Source organism: Sciurus vulgaris, assembly GCF_902686455.1.
Source record: "Sciurus vulgaris genome assembly, chromosome: 4".
NCBI classification, from domain to species: domain Eukaryota; kingdom Metazoa; phylum Chordata; class Mammalia; order Rodentia; family Sciuridae; genus Sciurus; species Sciurus vulgaris.
The window spans coordinates 115362106-115384022 of record NC_136464.1 but is presented as its reverse complement, the minus strand read 5'-3'; the positions used below and the strand labels follow the sequence as shown (position 1 = coordinate 115384022).

At 37.4% G+C, this 21917-nt stretch overlaps 1 long non-coding RNA gene across 1 annotated transcript in view; it reads right to left on the bottom strand.

The window, feature by feature from the left end:
* Positions 1 to 20747, bottom strand: part of LOC306660581 — a 109238-nt gene extending 88491 nt beyond the window's left edge. Inside the window, exon 1 of the long non-coding RNA XR_013763681.1 lies at positions 20160 to 20747. This is a non-coding gene — a long non-coding RNA (uncharacterized lncRNA). The remainder of the gene's footprint in view (positions 1 to 20159) is intronic.
* Positions 20748 to 21917: the final 1170 nt, after the last annotated feature.

Here is a 21917-nt window from a genome sequence, read left to right as displayed (position 1 = left end):
TCAAAGGTTTTATTTCAGCAAAAATGTTTTAGATTCATGAGTGAATCAAAGTAAAAAATAATTAGAGTTTAAATCAAGAAAAGGATTAGCCAAATGCTGGACACCAAAGAAGAGATGACTGGATAAATAACATCAAAAATGACTCACAAACAAGTTTCTGCTTTTATGAAAAACTCTAAATTCAATATCAAACTTATATTATTAATGAAAATGACAGCTTCTCTACCTGTCAGAGTAAAATAATAATCAAATAATTTCACCTTTAAACATTTTATATGTTGTCCAGAGAGAAGCAATACATGCTTTTAGTCTTGGAATAAGATTAGAATTCTTGATCTAAAAAAAAAAAAAAAAGTCTAAGTGAATTCAAAAAATGGAGAAATTTCATATTCACTTAGAAAATATGCTTCTCAACATTTGCCAGATTCCCTACCTTACCTCTATTCTTGGATCGATGAAGTATTTAATCTTGTCTGACTTCCTTCAACAAAATATTTATATCTAATAGCAAGAATTGCTCTGTAGAAATGTGAAGCTTGGGTGTCAAGGCTTAGCCTGAACATGTGCTCCCATGTACAACTAGAAAGCGACTGCCAAGTAGGTGGACTGTCTTCTGCAGCAGCAGTGGCCCTTTCTCCAAGTCCAGAGCAAAGATCTTTTTGATTGAACTCACTGAGAAGACAAGTTCAGGATAAAGTACAAATGCAAGCTATTTTATCAGCCCTGACTTTTGTTTTTGTTTTTGTTTGCTTGTTTTTTCCTTATGAGACTGAGGATTGAATCCAGGGCCACACAAGCGCTTGGCAAGCTCTCTACCACTGACATGTACCCCCAGGCCTTTTTATTTTATTTTGAAACAGGGTCTCTCTAAGTTGCCCAGGCTGACTTTGGGAGGCAGGATGACCATGCCCAGCTGTCATTCTTTATTATAGAGACCAACTGTAGAATTAGATTAAAATTAAGATTTAAAATTTGAATATAAGAGTTAAAGGTATTTATTTTCTTTTTAAATGTTCTTTTAACCTCAATTTTGCAGGACATGTTGCTGGAATATGACCTTTGAGTTTAATATATTAAACTGGGTAAAATTTGAAATACTTCTGATAAAACTAGTTTTCATTTCCCATATGTAATTTCTCATTTTTCTATTTCCTCTCTCCCTGCCAATCTTGTCAGTTTCCTCCTCTTTTTTTCCTTTATCATTCTTCTTAGTTTGAAGAAGTTTCTGTGATTCAATCTTCTTTCAATTTCTTTCTCTTCCCACTTGATATTTTTGTAGTAGGGTCATAGCTAAAGAGTACTTTTTACATTTTACATCAATTATCACATTTGATTCACATAGCCAAATGAGAATATAGACATAGTTCCAAAAACATGTTACCTTCCGTTCCACACCTACCTGAAATCATATACTCTTTAAACGGTAAACACTCAAAAGAATCTTCCAACTGGCTTCACACCCTCCAAAGAGAACAAAGAAACAGGAGTGTTGTGTTGTGTTGTGTTGTGTTGTGTTTTTCATCAATGTGGCACAGTTCCTAACACAGGGTAAGATCTCTGTACACATGTATTGAATGAATGGTTGCTATAGTTCTTATATTTATATGAAACTATACTTTTTGAAGTGCTTTTATTTAAGGCACTCCACTGATGAGCAAAACATTTTATATAGCTACTGATGTCTTCAATGTATTCATAAATCATCAATAATCACACCAAGCTTGAAGTCTAAAAAATATTAATGAAGAAAATTTCAAATCTCGCATGAGCCTGTGACTCTTCTTTACTACAGAGTGATAGTTAAGATAAGTGAGTTCTTGCTAGTTGTTTTTATTAATCTGTATTGTCCCAATATTGTGTGGGTAGGGATGGATGGATGGATGGATGGATGGATGGACAGATAAGCTTATATCACATGTAGACTATTGGGATATGGTGGGAGGGAACTTTACATATCTTTACTGATCTTTAAGCAGTATATTGAATTAAACCAAATTACTCACTTCTTTCTAAACTTTAAAATATAAACTAAGATACTAGACCCTTGCTGGTGCAGTGGTGCACACCTGTAATCCCAGCCACTCAGGAGGCTAACGCAGGAGGATGGTGAGTTCAAAGTCAGCCTCAGCAAAAGCAAGATGCTAAACAGCTCAATGAAACTCTGTCTCTAAATAAAATACAAAATATAGGGCTGGGGATGTGGTCAAGTGCCCCTTAGTTCAATTGCTGATACCAAAATAATAATAATAATAATAATAGACCCTTGTGTGACAACCCTTTTATAAAATGATTTCTGACCTAAAACTTTCTGAACACATTACATGTGTGCACATACCTGTGTGTACACACACACACTGTGCTTCTTTAGATACTCATCACGATTCACAGTCATGCCTTTTGGCTCTCCAGATGGCCCATTGGTTCTGTTCAAACTGAACTCTAAGATTCTTCTCTCCTAATTGCTGGCTGCCAGCAGGAACTGTTTGTGGCAGCTGTTTCCCATGGTCAACTGCAACATCCCATGGCCTGGGCCTGAGTTCCATCACAGCACTCAGGCTCTTCCTCTGCCTACCAAGCTCATAGTCACAACCTGTCCTTGATTAGCTATGCAGAAAGGGGAAAGGGGCAACATTAATAATTGAAAATAACACCATCAAAGGAAAATTATTTGAAAGAACAGGAATTGCTCTACCAGGTAAGACCTGTGATCTCAATGTTTTTGGTCTGACAGCAGCAACTAGAGTTGCAAAAGAATTTGATGATCAAGATAAATCATGTATTTCTGATTATTCGTTCATTCATTTATTCAATGATTTTAATAGAGTGTAGAATATCTAACACTTTGCTAAGTGCCTGGGGGTACAGTGGAATTGGATGGTTAAAAAATTTTTAAAAAGGGAAGGAAGGAAATGCAAGGCATTGTCTCCAAGGAACACTGGAGATTTCCAGATAACTAAAAAAAGATAAACTCTGTTCTGCTGGGTTCCATGCCCCTGCCCCTGTAGCCCTTCACCCTGTGCTATTCCTTATACCACCCTCCACCTTCTCCAGCCTGGCTAATGCTGATTCAGCCTCAGACCTGATACTCCATATCCCCTACTAGAAACCTTTCCTGAACTCACCTGCCAACCACAACCCTCTTTGTTGTACATTCCACTTCCATCTATTATTATGTTCAATTTTAATTATTTTATATTTTAACTATGCTATGTGTAATTTTCATTATATTTAAGATATATTTAATAGAACACAATTAAATATAACATACACAGTATATGCAATATGTTATACATTAATCACATTTAATTCTATTTGAGAAATACACTGTTGGTAATTTTAATTATTTATGTTCTCTCCCCAACATAATACCATGCCTATCATTTAGCAGGAAATTCCTACCCCATAAATGTTCCTGAATAAAGAAATGAATTAGTAAATTATAGATATATGACAGAACAACGTAAGCTTTTAGTGGGTAAAAATGCAAGTTTTGAGTCAGATTCTCAAATTCAAATTCTTCTTTAACACTTATTAGCTGAGTAAATTTAAAGCAAAGTACTAAGAATAAAGTTGCCTCAAGCAACAGATTTTTGGTAAAGATCCTGTGATAGGTAATTTTATGTGTCAACTTGGCTAGGCTATGGTACCCAGTTGTTTGGTCAGATACCAGTCTAGATGCTACTCTGATTAACATTTAAATCAGTGAACTGATTAAAGTATATTACTCTCTTTAATGTGGCTAGGCCTCAGCTAATCAGTCAAAGGTCTTTAAAAAAAATGATTTCACAAAGAAAGAATTTTCAAAAGTGCAACAGAGAAACCCTATCTGAGGGTGGCACATGTGAGCAAGCCTAGCTCTTGGGGAGTCTGAGGTAAATGGATTGCAAATTCAAATCAGCTGTACAACTTAGTGAGAACTTGTCTTCAAAATAAAAATAATAAAAAAAATTTGGGGATATAGCTCAGTGGTAGAGCAGCCCTAGGTTCAATCCCCTGTACTGTAGGAAAAAAGAAATCTTGCCTGAGTTCTAGAATCTTGTGGGACCTGGACTCAAGACAGCAACATCAACTCCTAACTCAATTTCAAAATTTCAAGCCCTACAAATTGGAGACTTTGTATTCCCCACAAATCACATGAACCAATTCCTTAAGATAAATATCTCTATAGAGAGATGATGATGATGATGATAGATAGATAATGAATACAAAATATATAAATAAATAGATATATGTGTATATATACACATTATATATATTGGTTCTGTTTCTCTGGAAAACCCTAATACAGATCTATACTAGGGAACCCAGGAAAAACCACCAGACCTTCCTCTCACAGAAATGGAAAGCTAGAGTCAGGCTCATGGAGACCAGCATCATCCAGATGGCCAATCACCACACTCGGACCTTATCAGCAGGTAGGTGGCTGCTCTTCCTAGGGCTTTGCCATCCGGTGGTCCTGCTTCTCACTTGGTATCTCTACCATTCTCCACCAGTCAGAGATTCACTCCTCGTGTACTGGTGTGTTTGCCTGTCTCTGCCTTGTGTCTTTTGCTTACTCATGGTTTCTTTTTCCCCTTCCCCATTGTTTCTGCTCCCTCAAGGCACAACAATACTCCATGGCTTTTCTCTAAGCAATCTCTCGGCTTCATCTCCCATGGTTGATCTCTTCCCCATCATGATGATTCATAGATCATATTACTGAGAGCAGGACTGGGGTTGGCACAGCTTATCATTTGGGGCCATATGGTATAGGCGTCTGGGCAGCCTATGAATTGGCTGTCCTTATCACCCATTCTGGGACAATGAACTCTGATTAGGGATGAGAGTCATAAAGGCCACGTCTGGTCATTTGAGACTGTTTCTTCATGGAGAATACAAAATGCTTCCCTTTGATGGAGCTGGGAGTACATGCTGATATGTCTATGAAGAGGAAAATGGTACTGACAGAAAAGAGAGCAGCCACCAGATGATGGCCAGTGTAGGAGCTCTCACCCACCCTCGTAGAGGGAGCACCTGGCACTTTCAATAGCTGAAGCATAGACTGCCTCTGACCGATGCTCAGTCATTCTCGAGTGAGTTGCAAGTTCCTTTGGTTACAACAAAGACAGTATGTGTAGTGCTAATATAAATTATAATCAAACAGTTTTCATGGTATTATGATGAATCCTATTATTTTATTCTTATATCACTAGATTGGAGAGCCTACAGAAATGCTTGTTATTGGGGTGGTCAGTAGCCAGGAGTAGTCCAAATTCTGATGAAATATTCAACTACAACATAGACTTACTGATCCTTTTAGAATAGCTCCTTGGTATTACAGGAAATTACAGTGAGATTTTATACAATCTCAGTAGAATCCATGTGTTCACTCTGAGTTTGAGAAATATTGCTGAACTGGACTGAAACAAGGACACCAATGAACAGACAAATTTTATAGCCACAGGGTTGGTATTAAGTTGTACCATGCAAGACCATAACCATTTACCACCTCTGGCTCATTACATTTCAGTGAACTTATGTTAAAATTTTAGTTCTCAGTTGCATTAGTCGCATTTCAAGGACCCAATAAACAAATTTGGCAAATGACCATTCAATTTATTCGTGCAGATATAGAACATTTGTCACCACACTAAGGTTTACTGGACAGTGCCAATATGGCATTTAAATTGTGATGTTGAAGCAAATGGGAGCACAGTTTTCCCAGAACTTTCCATACAGAAAGACAACCCTAATATTTCTAGGAAGATACCTGTGGAGAGAGTTGCCAAGAAAAGAATGTTTGAGTCCCTTGCCTCAGATATTGATTTTTTAAAGAAGTGGATCCATTTCCTGGAAAACGGAGTGAATACACTGGAAGTTGTGGCAAGAGCATCAGAGGATGAAATCACATTGCAGACCCTACACATTGCATCATGAGAAAGGTATTCCCAGATACTGGGGAGCAAGTTGGGTGCATAATTCAACATCCCCTTTATAAAAGCCATGAAACTCAAAAAACAATGGTGATTCTTCTAGAGGAATCTAATATAAGTCCCTAAGAAAGAGATTTTTGAAAGCTAGCTAAAATATATAGTGTGGCAAATTTGAGGAATTCAAAATAAAGAACCATGGAATTCAATAGAGAACTCATGAGTCTGTCTCTCAAAGGCAGCCATATTCTCAGGTAGTTCTGGGAATTTTTACTCGGGCATTGGGCAGTGGGAAGTTTACCCACTTACGCCACACAGAAAAGCCAAGAAACATTACAGAAATTAGAATTAAGAAAGAGGAACTTGATAAATAACTGGAGGTGCAAGGGCTTCTGAGTCTACCATTTCAAGTGTTGACAGTTACAACAAAAACAATTAGACAGGACTCAACCAAGGTCAAAGGGACAAGAGGGCTACAGAGCTCTGGGACTGGATTGTTAGGACCACTTGGGCCCAAACTCTCATTTTTTTTTCTTCTTTATTCAACAGTATTATGAATCACAGTCTTTTCCTTTTATGACCATCTTATAATGTGAAAACACTGTTACATAAAATAATTATAGACTCTAGGACTATTTGTTTCATTCCCTTCATTGTTTTATTTATCAATTAAATTCTCTTACCCTATTGAATTGGAACCAGGTGACCAATGGTATAACAGACTATGGTCAGTGTTACATACATCCCAGTTTGTCTCCATCTGAGTTCATGTTGTCCAGATGCCATTACTAGTTCCCCTTTATAGTAGCCCCCTTTCACCCATAGAAGTCCCCATTTGGAGAATAAATAACATGGTTACCTACCCATAATGCTCTTTTCTAAGTGTGTTCCAAAATGCCAAGGGCAAAATGAACTGTTTTCAGACACTGGTGGTTTTAGTGCCACTTTCCATGCAGCAAATGTCACCTTGGTTGGAAAACATTACTTCACCAAGTTGGCACTATTGACCATTTTCAAAACTACTTCATGCTCATGCCTTTCTTTCTGTGCTTCTCAAATTCAATTTTAGTGTCGATTTTGCCTAGCACTGTCTTTTTCCTATCTTTCTTCCTGAGACTTTTTTCCCCCTCTGGCCTTCTATTTTCTTATCTCTGTTGTCTATTTGTCTACATTTACCATAACACGGGCCTTCTATTTGTGATTTCCTTTCTCCCCACATTCAATTTGTCTGTCACATTTTGAATGACTATTTTTTGAGTAAATGATAGCATTTCACAAACACCTGCTGGTAGAATAAGCAATACCTGATACCTAACCTTTTATTCTATTTCAAATATACCATGTTGAACTTTACTCTGATAGGTTCTGATTCTTAGTGCCTTTTAAAACGTCTGAAAAGCAGAGGTCTGCTGACAAATACTTAACCAACCTGTTCTTGGAAGGCAGGATATGGGAAGACCTAGTTTATAAGGTTTGCTGATTTCTATGGCATAAATACCCTCATTGTGGACAATTCAGGCTGCTGACATGACCTCAGTCATCTCATAAAATCTATGAAGATTTAACAACTGGTTGTGATGAACCAATGTGAGCCAATTCCAGCAGGCTGCAGCAAAACCTTTTACAGAGATACCGGAGATAAAGTTCTAAAGAACAAATCACATGATAAATTACTGCTTTAATTATTTAAATTTTGTTTTACATTAAAAGGAAAATAATTTTATGTCTGAAAGAAAAACATCTAAGACTCTCTTTGGTAACTAAAAAACATAGTAAGGCCTTTTTCTGCTACATAATAGTGCAATAAGGTAAACTAACTGGGCTCTATTCCGCTCTTTTACGCCTCCAAAGATGAATCCCAAACGCATTTGTATGTAAGACTAGAACCCCAAACTCCATGACTGCCACACTAAAGCCAATCTATAAGCCAGAAACCTTCCTCAAACTGGAACTGAGCCTCAGGGCAGAGAGGGGAAAAAAAGCAGACCTCTCAGAGCTGGAGATCAATTTACTAGCTATTGAAAATCCTTTGGCACTTAAGAAGTTATAAGATCGTCTTTTCTATCTTCTGAGAGATTTCAGAAGGCCTAAAGGTTATATTTGGGATCAGTACTTTTTCACAGATCTAAGTATTATTTCTATTCAAAGCCAATTTATAGCTTTGTTTAGTTTTAGTGGCTTAATATGAAAGAGAGACCAAAATAGGTTGGAGGTGGGAAAACCCTTTGAGGAATAAATAGTCTAAACACCACTCCCATTGGTTCAAATGCTTTCCTCAACTATAAGAAATTCTACACAGAATTCACTAGCTAGAGACACCCACTGAAGGGCGAAATAAATGTTTTCTAGAAACTGTTCTGTGACCAACATAACATTACCTCCAAACTTGAAAGAAATGACTGACCTGAAGAGAAAACCTAAGGGCTGATGATTTACTGACACAAAACATTCTCTCTGTTGTCAAATTCAATAGTCATATTTGATCCTTGTCTCCTGTGAATGATCTCTTAGCTACCACTGACTCTTTACGCATCTCTTCATTGAATCCTGTGACTCACTGAGTGACAGATAACACTGTCAGTTATATCTATGACAGCCGTTACCCCACTGTGCTAATCAGCTTTTCATCACTCTGACCCAAATATCTGACAAGAACAAATTAGAGATGGGAAGATTTATTTTGGTTCAAGATTTCAGAGGTTTCAGTTCATCATCAACTAGCTCTATTTCTTTGTACCTGGGGTGAGGCAGAACATCATGGCAGAAGAAAGCTCAGCTCATGGCAACCAGAAAGAACAGAAAATAAGGAAAGAGCCAGAGAGAAAATAAAGCTTTCCAAGGCACCTCCCTGTAACCCACTTCCTCTTACTAGATCCCATCTCCCAGTAGTCCATTCAGTCATCAATGAATTTATCCACTGATGAGGTCAGAGCCCTGGTGACCTAATCAGTTCCCAAAAGCCTCATACCTGAACCCTGCTGCATTGGGGATCATGCTTTCAACATGAGCCTTTTGGAGACATTCCAGATTCAAACCATAACACTTATGCACACACATGTGACAACCTGTCCCTTGCTAACACAGTGCCAGTTGAGTCCAGGTATAGAAGAACAGTACGCTCAGAGGAAACAGGCCCTCCCCTGTCCAGGGGATGAGGCATGATGATCTAAACCAATCCAGGAAGTCTCATTCCCCATTGCTGTAATTAGTTCACAATTTGATACACAGAGCCAAGTTCTAGCCATTGTGAGCAAGGATAAATTCCTTCTGCTACTCAATTCCTGCCTTTGACCTCAGTTTTGGAAGTTTGACTCTGTGACAGCTTTTTTTGGTGGTGATGAGCGGAAAACCCAGAAACTCACCCAAAGCTAATGTAGCCCTGACATGGAGGAAACGTGCAATCAACCAGTCCTGGAACCACCTACCCCCAGACTTCTTGTACGTGACATAGAATGCCCTTGTTGTTTAAGGCACTCTTAGTTAGGGGTTAGTTCCTTGCAGCCAGATATCTTAGTTGATGTGAATATTTCTTTTCCTGACATCCCTTCCAAAACCACTTACTTGTTCTTTAGGTCCTGTCTTAACTCTACCCATGCTTCCTCACTGCTGTGAAGTTTCACTTTTGACTTCCTTCTCTTATCACTTTCTATTTTGTGCTTGCTCCCTTCCACTTGGATGAATTCAACTATACATATTTATTTATAGGTTTACATAAATACTTACTGAGGGTTTACTACCCTGTTCTATGTTCTGGGAATACATTTAGTAAAGAATAAGACCACTGAGACCCCTGGACAAAAGAATGGGAGAAAAAAATCATATAAATATATAGACATATATATGAGAGAGAGCATAGAGAATAAGGGAAGGAATTGAAGTTGAGGATCTTTTCACATCTTTAGTTTTTCAGATGTTGTCTGTTGTGAAGTTGTCCAATTCTTTTGCATCTTTTTTCTGTATTTTCCTTTTCAATTGACTTATAGGAGTTATTTATTCTAAACACTACTCCTCTTTTTCTATTCTCTGCATTGGTATGTTAGATAAGTAGATAAGTTTGTAAAACTTCTGGTGAAGTTATATGAATCCAGAGTGTACCAGGTAAAAGGACTTATTTCATCTTGAGTTAGTTTAAGGGGGTTCCATTTTTCTAGGAATTCATCAATGGCATTATCATAAGTTTTCTGAAGTACATAAATTTAAGGCTAATTTTCCAGTGTTCAGCTTTGGTTGCGTTCCCACAGGTTTGTATATGCACAGTGTTTTTCTGTAGGTGTGATTCTAAATGCCTTCTAATTTTCATTATGATTTCTGCATTGGTTCATTCGGTTATTTAGAACCTTCTCTCAATTTTCACATATATTGATTTTTTTCTGGTTATTATCTTGTTAATGATTTCTAACTTAATTGCATTTGGTCAGAAAATGTACTCTGTATTATTATAGCATTTTAAATTTATTAGTTTCTCATTACATATAAATTTTTGTATAAATTTGTATAAATGATCTATTTGCTCCTAAAAAAAATGCATCCTCCAGTTCTTGGATCTTCTATATGTGATAATCAGAGCAAATCTGTTAATATGTTGTTCAAATTTTCTCTCATTTTATTGACTTCACTGTTAGTTACAAGAGAGGTGTGTTCAAAACTCTATACCCATTATGAGTATAGATTTATTTCTTTTCACAATTCTGTCATTTTACTTTGTATATTTTGAAGCTGTGTTACTAGCTACATCCAAGTTTAAAATTTTCACATCATTTCCAAGAATTGAACATGTTATCTTTATCTCTAGAAATGTTTTTTTCTTTTTGCCCTAAATTTATTTTTTAAATAAATTAATATAACTGCACCCATTCTCTTTTGGTGATAATTTACCCAATTTCTCTTTCTCCATCCTTTTAATTTCAACCTTTCTTTAGCATTTCCACAGTTTTTTTTAAATGATTCCATAATACTACTACCATCACAATGGTCTAATTGTAGTTTTCATTTCCAAAAATAAGATTATTCACTTCTCATGAGAAACAAGAAACAGAACTGGCATTTCTGAAATTATGGTTTGTGGTTTTGAATACGATTGGTTTGCTATGGTAAGTCCTGTTCTTTCTCTAGAGACCAGTTCTTGTTTTTACTGAGCTTAAGGGCTCTGCTGGAAAAACATATCTGCATGGGTGAATGCCAGGGCAGGAACAGGAAAGATGCATCCAAGAGAGATGGTGCCAGTAAGCAATGCTAAGTACAGGGTGGTGTGCAAACCCAAAAGCCTTCAGGGGCCAAACAGGTCATTTAAGCAATTAGCAAAGCAGAAATGAACTCTTGCAATTACCTGCCCTTCTAAAGACAGCTATTTGTCATGGACCAGTCTTTGCCCTGTTGGATGTTGCCAAATCTTTTTCAAGAGAAACCTGGATCTAGATTTGAGTGGTAAATCCACTGAACTTGAAAATTTTGCAGCTAATTTGTTTCTTTTTAATTTCACAGAAATCAAATAAATCATGTCTGTCACCTACATTTGCAAATCCTCCGCTCCACCTGCAAATCCTGGAAGAGGTCCTACAGAGCACTTAGAGAAAGAGAACAATTAGAGAAGTTTGCTCCCCATCACTGCTTACCCACTCCTTTTTTATAAAGGGAAAGGCCTCCTGAGAAACGTAAATGTAATCCTCATCCTAGCTCTTGGGAAGTGGGTTTTTGAGACTCTTGGCCCTGTCCACTGCCATAGTAGCATGATCAATTGGTTCTTTGGAGGCAGAAATGGAAAATAATAGGAAGTCAGAGTAGGGCTCACAAATGAAGGGATACCAAAATGTTGCTTCCAAAATAAAATTCAAAACTTCTCTGGGGCCCCTGTTGACAGCATCATGCCAACATCCAAATTTGTACTAATCTCTCTAACTGCAATTCAGGTTGGTCCAGTCAGGAAACCAACTCAGCTCCGTCTCTCTTTATTCACTTTATGTCCTTCCCCTACTGATGAAAAATATGGAAAAAAAGACAAAGAAAAGAAAAGATGCCAAAAAATATATTTATGATATATATGCAAGCACACGCAGATGCAAAGTCCTTAATTCTTCTGCTTTTTTGTTATTATTTCTTTAAAAATTGCAAACTATCTCCAGGGAAACTTTAGGATATATACTTTTAAGACAAGAAGGTGACTCAATGACTGACTGAACAACAAAGTGTGCTTTAGGAAAAAAATAAAAAGGATTGGGCTCTTACTACTTACAAATCACTTTTAGGTGCTCTTATGTATGTTATTTTATGTAGTGCTTAAAGCAGAACCATGAAGTACTTCCATTTTATAGTGAGAAAACTGATGCACAAAGAAGATAAATGACTTGCCAAGGTCGCAGATTTAATAAGCGTTAGTGCCCAGATTCAAAACTAGGTCTCCCGTGTCAAAATCCTATATTTTCAACTTTATCACACCTTCCCTGGCTAACAATCAGAAGAGAATCTCAGCTGCAGCAACCTGATTCTTAGTCAAGATTTGGATATAGTGTGGGGGCTGGGAGTTGCCAATGTCAAGAATGCAAAACCAGATGCAGAAATGAGCCACCAGGCTCACAGCATGCAGAAATGCAGGGCCTCTGGCGGATTGCAAGGAGACAATGAAGTCTGATTTTAAAATAGCGTCTCACCTTCCCCACAACCAAATCCCCACTTCTCTTCTCCAGATACCCACATTACTTCCCTGAAAACAAAAGTCATTGTACCCCAAATTCAAAGAAGCTGATTTTCTATTTCCTTTTTCTCATCCTCTTCCACAACCCTATCAACTATTTAGGTGATTTAGCTTAGCAATTTTAAACTTTATAGGAGATTACTTAATATATTGAGATTACTTATAAAGTAATCTTAATATATTTAGGATATTAAGTAGTTAGGTCCACATGTATTGCCTCATTTGAAGAAAATATACTCCTTACATACAGAAGAGTATTCAGGGGTGGGGTGGGGGGGAATTTACCTGTTCTTCATCAGAGTTTCAATTAACAAAATTGTATTTACACACATTTTAAAATCCTGAACACATAAAGCATACAACTCTCCCATGCTATTCTGACACATTTTCTGGTCATATAGTTGCATTGAATAGTTATACAAGAAAACTGGATATTTTCATTTAGATAAAAAATAAATAGATAAGCAATAAAGAGTGGTTTATTGATGAATTCTCACTTCCTTAAATATGTGAAATATCAAATTTCTCAGGGAATTGTGATAAAATAAATTTTACTGGTAATGAAACTCCATAATTCATATGCCAGTTCTCTGGTCAATACCCATTTGTCCCTTCAGAGGAGTCAGTAATCAGTCGTTAGCATTTTTATTACCAAAGGCTTATTTTAAAATAAGAATTGTATACATGTACGGGTTAAGGATCTCTAATCTAAAAATTCAAAATATGAAATGTAATAAGAGTTTTAAAAATTTTTTTTGAATAAAAAAATCTGAAATGTTTTAGCACCTACATGATGTCACAAGTAGAAAACTTCACAGCAGACCCCATGTGATGGGTTACAGTCAAGGTGCAAGCATATAAAAAATATTGCATAAAATTATCTTCAGGCTATGTATAGAAGGTGTATAGAAATCAAAATGATTTCACATTTAGACTTGAGTGCCATTCCCAAAATGTCTCATTATATATATGCAAATATTCAAAAATGCAAAAAAAAAAATTAAAATCTGAAACACTTCTGGTTTCAACCATGTCAGAAAAGGAATACTCAACCTGTACAATTCGTCTCTCTATATGACAATATATAACATTCTAGGCTTTGCTAGAGGTTTGGGGTTGCTTTTCTCTAAATGATCTTAGGTCTATCTTGCCAATAGCTTCTTAGCTCTAAAAGTTCATGAAGACTGTAATGAAACATTTTATAGCAAAAACATTGTTTTATTTATTTCAATCAATACCCACTGCAGTGCCTTGGAATGAATTATGGAAGGAAAGGAGAAAGCATATGAAAGCTGTAGACTCCTAGGTACTTGCCCACAAACAAAATTAAGCTTAGGTATAGATTTCTCCACAAATGACTCAAACTTATCTTTGAAGAGTTCTCCCATTCCCATCAGGAAGATATTTGGAAAAACAGAATCATTTATAATTACCTAAGAATTTACTTAATGATTTTTGTTATAACATTGTTCATCTTCAAAAAAACACCTGCTTATTGATACCTTTTGGCAAACACACAGCCACATACAGCATGTATTGAAATTCTTTGCAAAAGGAAACCCTTTCAGTTTTTCTAACCTAATGACAAAGTTCTGTCTCCTGAAAGAAGCAATTATTGCCCCGTAAGGGGTCGATGGGTATCAAACAAGTGTGTTTCTCTGGTTTTTTAATAGAAAAATTCATGAAATGTTTTCATGAAGAACATTTTTAAACCTCCAACAATTTATTTCATCCATATTTCCAGGACCTTTGAGTAAAACTAAAAATCCATTAGCTTTACCAAAATATTTCACTGGGTGCCACACCTTGTATAAAAACTGGCTTCCCCAAAGGTCCTGTTATCCTCCGTGACTCGTTAAGTATGGTGTTCCATAACTCACAAGCTGACCCCACTGAGTCATGGCCCAATAACAGTAGAGGAAGTCAAGGTGAAGTTCAACAGTGTCCTACTACGGGCCAAATGGAGTAAGAACATCCTGCTTCATCTTCCCCACTTCAGTCCAGAAACACAAAAATCTGCAACTTCTTTCAATAGCCACTCAAAAGAGTGTAATTCTCATTCTAAGGTACCTTGTAGGACACTATTTGATGTTGATAAAATTCAGTGAGTCTATCTATCTCATAGAAACTGGAAAGAGAAGTAAACTGATGAAATGATAAACATTCAATATGTAACAATAACTATTTCCTCTCCTTCCTGGAATATTGAGTCCTATGGGTTACTTAGATGTCTTGTGCCATGTCTAGGAATTGCTTCAGCAGATCAACTGATCCTACAATTCATCTACCCTACAGGTCCCCATGTGGCCAAACAGAAAGGACTCAGAATACATGGGTTATAAATGAGCTACCAAACGAAAAATATCAAGTCAACAATTCATTTGTAAAGACTTCTGTAAAGAAACCATCTGTCCACAGGGTAAACTTTTGTGGACTATCTTAGTTTCCTGTGATTACTGCAACAAATTCTCACAAACATGGTGGCATAAAACAACAGACACACATTCTCTCACAACCCAGAGGTCAAGTGTCCAAAATCAGTTTCATGATACTAAGATTAAGGTATTAGCAAGACCTCACTCCCAAATCCATTCCTTGCTTCTTATAGCCTCCAGTGGCGGCTGCTGCAGTCTTTGATTGATAGTTCCATCTCTCCAATCTCTATCTCATGGTCACATGACCTTCTTCTATGTTCAAGTCACTCTCTTAAAGGACATTTGTGATAGCATTTAGGGCTAGATAACCCAAAATAATCTTATCTCAAAACCCTTAACCTGACCAGCATCTGCAAAGTTACTTTCTTCACAATCACATGTTCCAGGAATTAGGGGAGGGGGCTTTTTTTTTTTTTTTTTAATAACAAAATTGTTCATTTTTTAAGTTGTGTGTGTGTGTGTGTGTGTGTGTGTGTGTGTGTGTGTGTGGTGGGGTTGAACTCAGTTCTATGCATGCTAAGCATGTACTCTACCACTGAGCTACATCCTAGCCCAGCAAAATCTTTCTTTTTTTTTTTCTTTTTTTAATTAAAAATTTTTTCAAAATATTTTTTGACAGTGACAAATATTTTTAAATTTTTTTCCTACGTGTATATAGGATAATAATGCCTGTCTCATTCTCCCATCCTTCCTATTCCCACTGGCCAACCGGGAGAGGGTATTTTTGAGCCTACCACACAAACCCAAAGCTAAGTTCAAGAATCCAAATGAAAGCAAAGAAAATGGTTAAAAGAAACATGAGTTTTCCACAAGCCTCACACAAGACTTTTCTTACTTTTTGACTGTGTAATGTCAAAATATTTAGAGAATCGGCTCAGAGGCTAAGTCACAATCCACCTTAATCATTGACCAATGAAGAAGCTGATTCCCTTACCACTTATCTCATAATAAAGACGTTTGTAGTGGAACAGGGCAATATTTTTACCTGATGCTGAAGTAGATCCAATATTTTCTGATTATCTTGTTAAGGCTTTTTATAAAAGCCTTTCAGCTCACAAGCTATCTGGAGACCAAAATTTTTTTTTAAGTATTCACAGGATATTGTCATTGACACAGATAGTTACAAATAGGGAGATGGAGGAGTTTATTTCAAAAACAGTCAAGTGAGGCTCTGGGAAAATATCTGGCCAGATTCTGGCTTCCTGGTGCTTAGCCTTCAGCTGCTAAGGTATGTAAATGATCCCATCCAGGGGCCCAGCTGTTGTACGTTGAAATGTGCTGATGAAACTCAATTGGGATTCTAGAGAACACAAATCAAATTGTAAGCAAAATTACTGAAATACACCAGCACTCCGTTGAAGCATTATAGGCCAACCCAGGAAAAATGACTAATGGGTAATAATACACAGTCCCGACAGGAATCATAAGCTAGGAAGGAAGTTGCATGTAAAATAATAATAAAGAATATTAAATTGCCACCAGGCCCTGTCAGGGACAAATGAAATCAGAACAGATTCTCACGACCAGTCATTTACTCACTCCCTTTGAAAGTGTCCCAGGAATCTGCAGACAAAGGATGCTTTCAATCATGTTGCCTTTGTGCTAGAAAGCAAAGTTATCACAGACGTGGAGAAGACAAATGAGGGATACTCCCCTGAAAAGGAGGCTGGCAGAGGCCCCATTGTGCCCTGTCCACCGGGTACTGAGGTGGGAAAACAGACTGCCTGTGCCCGTTGCTTGCAGAGAAAAAAATGTACTTTCTCCAAAATAGCCATAGTTTGATGACTTTTCATTACTCTTCTTATAATATCATTCTCTCTTTGTGTATCTATATATGAATGTATACGTATATGTATAACATATATCATGTATCCACATAAGATAGAAAATACCTTAGTTGTTAATGTTATCTGTACTGCTGAATGATTTTCATTTCAAAGTAAAACCTCATTACTTGTTTAGGAACTCTGTAAGTTTAAACCGTGAGCTCGGCCAGTTATCACTAATAAGGCCACCTGTTGGCCCTATTCTGCCCTTCTTACCCTCAGAACTGACGCCAGGAAGACCTCTGAAAGTCCAGCCTCAACCTCCTGTCACAGTCCACAGAAAGCTCTCCAACAGACAGCAAAACATCAGGGCAGAGGACAAGTGGCTCCTAAGCTCAGATGACTGAGCTTATGTCATTCTGTTTTTCCATCCTAGACTTTATTGATCTAAGACAGCAGTGCTCAATCCTAGCTGCACATGAGAAACATTTGGGTAATGTCTACACACGTGCTTGAAGTCCAAAACCCACCCCCAAACATGTGGATTCAACTGATCTGAAATGAGAAAGAGGCATTTCTCACCATTCCCTAAGTGAATATAATGTCACATAGGTGTCAGAACCATTGTTTTGACACTTTGTATCTCCCATAACTTCCCACCTTTCCTTCCCATTCACCCTTTGTCATCCATGTAAGGTCTTTTCACCTTCATTTTGCTACCTGAAACTTTGGAACTGGCTTTCTCTTCTCTAGACTTTGCACATGATCTGACAAAACTTTGTTCAACTCTTTTCCCTATCCTGGCTTCACTGGCTAGCCCCAATGGTACACCAGCTGTGTTAGTCAACTTTCCATAAGGCCTGTTTGGGCTTATGGTTTCAAAGGCTTCCGTTCATGGTCACTTGACCCTGTGACTTTGGGGCCTATGGAAAAGCTGTACAAAATGGTGGAAGTGCCTGGCAAAAGAAATCTGTTTATGTCATGGTGGCCAGAAAGCAAAGAAAGAAGAAAGGGTCAGGATCTTGATATACCCTTCCAAGGGCATACCCCAATGACCTAGCTTCCTTACAATAGGCCCTCATGAAGGTTCCACCACCTCCCAATGGGGCTGGTGACCAACCCTGAAACACAGGGACTTTGGAGAACACTTCCAAACCATGACACCAAACAGTATGACAAAAATAGCTTTCCAAGAGTCTGCCTACCCACCCACCACTCCTCTCCTTTACTTGAGCACATCTCAAATCTGACAAGTCACATTACCTTTTCCCCTTGCAACTCAATTGCAACATTTAGCACCTCAGTTCATATTTGAGTCAAATTCCATGCCATGGCTATTTCCTTGCTCACCTATTTAGGACTCATTCTCCTATTTAGGACTTCAGAATCCAGAACTGTCACCATTTAGAGCCAAATAGTTCTACATGGGGGTAAGACGGTGTCATTCCATATATTAATGGGATGTTTAGCAGCATCCTTGGTCTCTACTCCCTAGATTACAGAAGCACCATTCCTTGAGTTGTATATAAGGAAAAAACCTGTCTCCAGACATTAGCAAATGTTTCCTGGGAGGGGAAAGAATTGCCTCCCTGCCCCATTGAGAACTCCGTATTTTAAAATCCCCTAAACTGATTCCTTTGCTATCTGATGTGTGTGTGTGTGTGTGTGTGTGTGTGTGTGTGTGTGTATTTTTTCCCAGTTTCCATCTTTTTATGATTTATAATCCATCACTCTTAAGTATCTATTTACCCCTGAGGTGGTGACCTTCAACTTTGAGTCACTTTCCCAGAGGACATCAACCTCAAGGCAGCTGAGACAGATTCTCATAACTGCAAGGCCATCCCTTTGCAGGTGAACCTTAGGAGAATTCTACAAAACCTATCCCAGGGTATGCTTTCAATCCAGGTTGAACCTGTATATTCTGAAATCTCCTTAAAATTACAACTGTGGTGGGGAGGAAGGGAGATGGAAAGAAGTTGTTAGTGGGTACAGGGGTGGAGTTGGATAGGAATTTCTAATGTTCTATAGCACAATAGGGTAACTATGGTTGACAGAAATTAATTGTACATTTCAAAACAGCTAGTAGAGAGAATTTTGGATACTCCCAACACAGAGAAATGATAAATGCTTGAATTGATATGTCATTTACTCTGATCTGATTATTACACATTGAATACATGTATTGAAATATCATATTCTATCCCATGAATATGTATGATTACTATGTCAATTAAAAATTGAAATATATTAAGAAAAAAATTACAGCTGTGATTTCTTCATTACATGCCTTTGTTTCATAAAGACTGACCTTAGGCTATAAACCCTGAAAACACTAAGTTTACTTATATAACAATGAGAGTGTCATAGAGAAAACAGACTAGAACCTTTCTTGACCTTAGAAATGCTAACTTGGTTTCTGACTCTAAACACTAATTTTTGCCTCACTGAACAATTGTTCATTCCTTCCTCTGACTTGTGAAGTTAAAGTGTTATTGCAAAGCATTCTGAAATTCCAAATTGGGTGGAATTTCATTTCAATTCATATTGAGCACCAACTCTTAATTATTTGAGCTAATGGAGAGGGACGAAGCACCCAAAATAGAAAATTCACAAAATGCAAATTTAAACACAGACTGACACATACACATATTTTCAATTTTTCAGAAATTAGAAGGTTACTAAAAGTTAGTAGACTAATTTTATAGTGTGATTTATAACTCTCCCAAATGATGAACTGCTGATGTGTTTAAGCATTACATTACTGGAATAGTGCAACTAGAGGAGTGACTTTCTGATATTCGTCATTATCATTGGAGGTGATTTCAATGTCAACACTTTTTTTGCTAGGTTTACATCAGAATTATCTTTCTTTTTTATAATTTTCTCATTCTTTGTGCTATCTTCATTAAATCCACATTATTTTTTCCATACCAGGTATATGGTAAAATTCATATAAAATTTACCATTTTAACCACTTGAAATATACAATTCTGTGGCAAAATGTTAATTCATACTGTTGTGCTGACAGCACCACCATCCACCTCCAGAAGTTTTACATTTTTCCACAACATTTTTGACAGATAGTTCTTTCTGCCATTATGTTAAGTTGATTTCCTGTAGCTCTTATTGAAATAAATATAAATTCTCCAAAAATGATTGTTTTGAAGAACACTGTTTATACAGGCTTATTAATTCAATTTTCTTATATTAAAAAGAAAGCTTTCTTCTTTTATTTGTTTGTTTGTTTTGCAGTGCTGGGGATGGAACACAGGGTCTTGCACATGACAGGCAAGCGCTCTGCCACTGAGCTACGACCTCAGTGCTGCATTCTTGTTTTTTCATAGTAATGCTTCATACATACCCACTGTTTTAGTCAGCTTTTTTCACTGCTGTTACTAAAGACCAGCACAATTGTAGAGGAGGAAAGGTTTAGTTAAGGGCTCACGATTTCAGAGGTCTCCATCCATAGACAGCTGTTCCATTCCTCAGGGCTTGAGGTGAGACTGAACAGCATGGCAGAAGAGAGTGGCAGAGGGAAGCAGTTCACATGTGATGAGAAAGCACAGAGACTCCGCTTGCCGGATACAAATGTATACCCAAAGCCACACCCCCAAGTCCCACCTCCTCTAGCCACACCCCACCACTTCAGTTACCACTCAGTTAATCCCATTAGGGGATTAAGTCGCTGATTGAATTAAGACTCTCACAACCCAATCATTTCTCCTCTGAACCTTCTTGCATTGTCTCACATGTGTACTCTTTGGGGATACCTCACATCCACTTACACCTAATACTCAATGCTTGATTAGCCCTATTCTTCCTGTTTCCCTTTCAACAGCTCAGAGGAACTTAACATGTGCAGAACTTCTGGTGGTCTTAAAGAGTATGTAGAGTAAAAGGTTGTCGACTAAACTGATATGTTTTTGTATCTGTTAAATTAAAAAGTTATTTTAACAAATATACTTCAGTTTGCTTCAAAAATATACTATGTTCATTAACTAAATGATATTAAGACAAAGGAATGATCACTTGATTTTTTTAAAAAGGCTTCTTCTTTAGACAAAATCATTTTTATTTAACAAATGCAAAACATTACTAAGGAAGACAAGTTTCATAAAGTTTATTGATAAAGTTTATTTTAGCTTTCCATAGTCCTAACTTGATTAATAAAGCTTATTTTAGTTGTCCATAGCTATAAGAGCTATGGAATCTTCACAGGCATACCTGTGGGGGTCCTCTCTGCCATGTCCTGCTTGGAGGAAGAAAGGGTTATCTGCCAGAGGAGGATATTGGCGGTTTTTCTATTACCCCAAAAAACTTATCTACTCAATGAACACACAAGAGCCCATATTCTTTTCATATGTGATGGGTCTGGCCATACCAGCTCTGGCCTCTTACAACAACTCACCCAACTCTCTTTTATTTATAACATATAGGTAAAGGGGGCCAGGACCAGAAGGAGCTTCTTCTGTGATGGACAGGATAGGGTGGAGTTAGGGAAGCCATTCTCTTAGGAGGAAAATTCCAGAAGGAGACAGGGAACCACTCACACTCAGCGCCACATGCTTCCTAGCCGTTCTTAGAAGCCAGGAGTCTATGTCCCATGGCTCAACCTAGTCTGACTCTGCTAAATAAGGACGGCTTCCCACACATACCTAAGGTATTAAGTTACAAAAAAAAATTATTTGAATTTCAGAATGAATAAGCAGATATTTACCAAGCCATCACAAAACTCCAAGTTTTGGAATTGGGGGAAACATTTTTACATTTTTTTTTTCCTATAATAGAACCTCAAACTTGCTTATGAGAGAAAAGGACTGAAGCAAATGGTGGTGACAAAAACTAAACACATCTCCAAGACCAATTTTTTCCATTCACCGAATCCTCACAATAACACCAGAGACCTCTGAACCCTGGTTTAAAACTTCCCTATATGGTAATAACATATCTCATTTAAAGGAGTGGAGCTCCCCATAGTTCCTCATTTAAATGTGTGGCAATTTTACCTTCAGCCTTCTTTAAAAGAAGGCAACTTCCTATCTGCTCTTTCTTGGCTAATGATCATTTCCAGTTAATTTCCTGTAGTTCAGTGAAAGCTAATATATTACTCTGCTTGGGC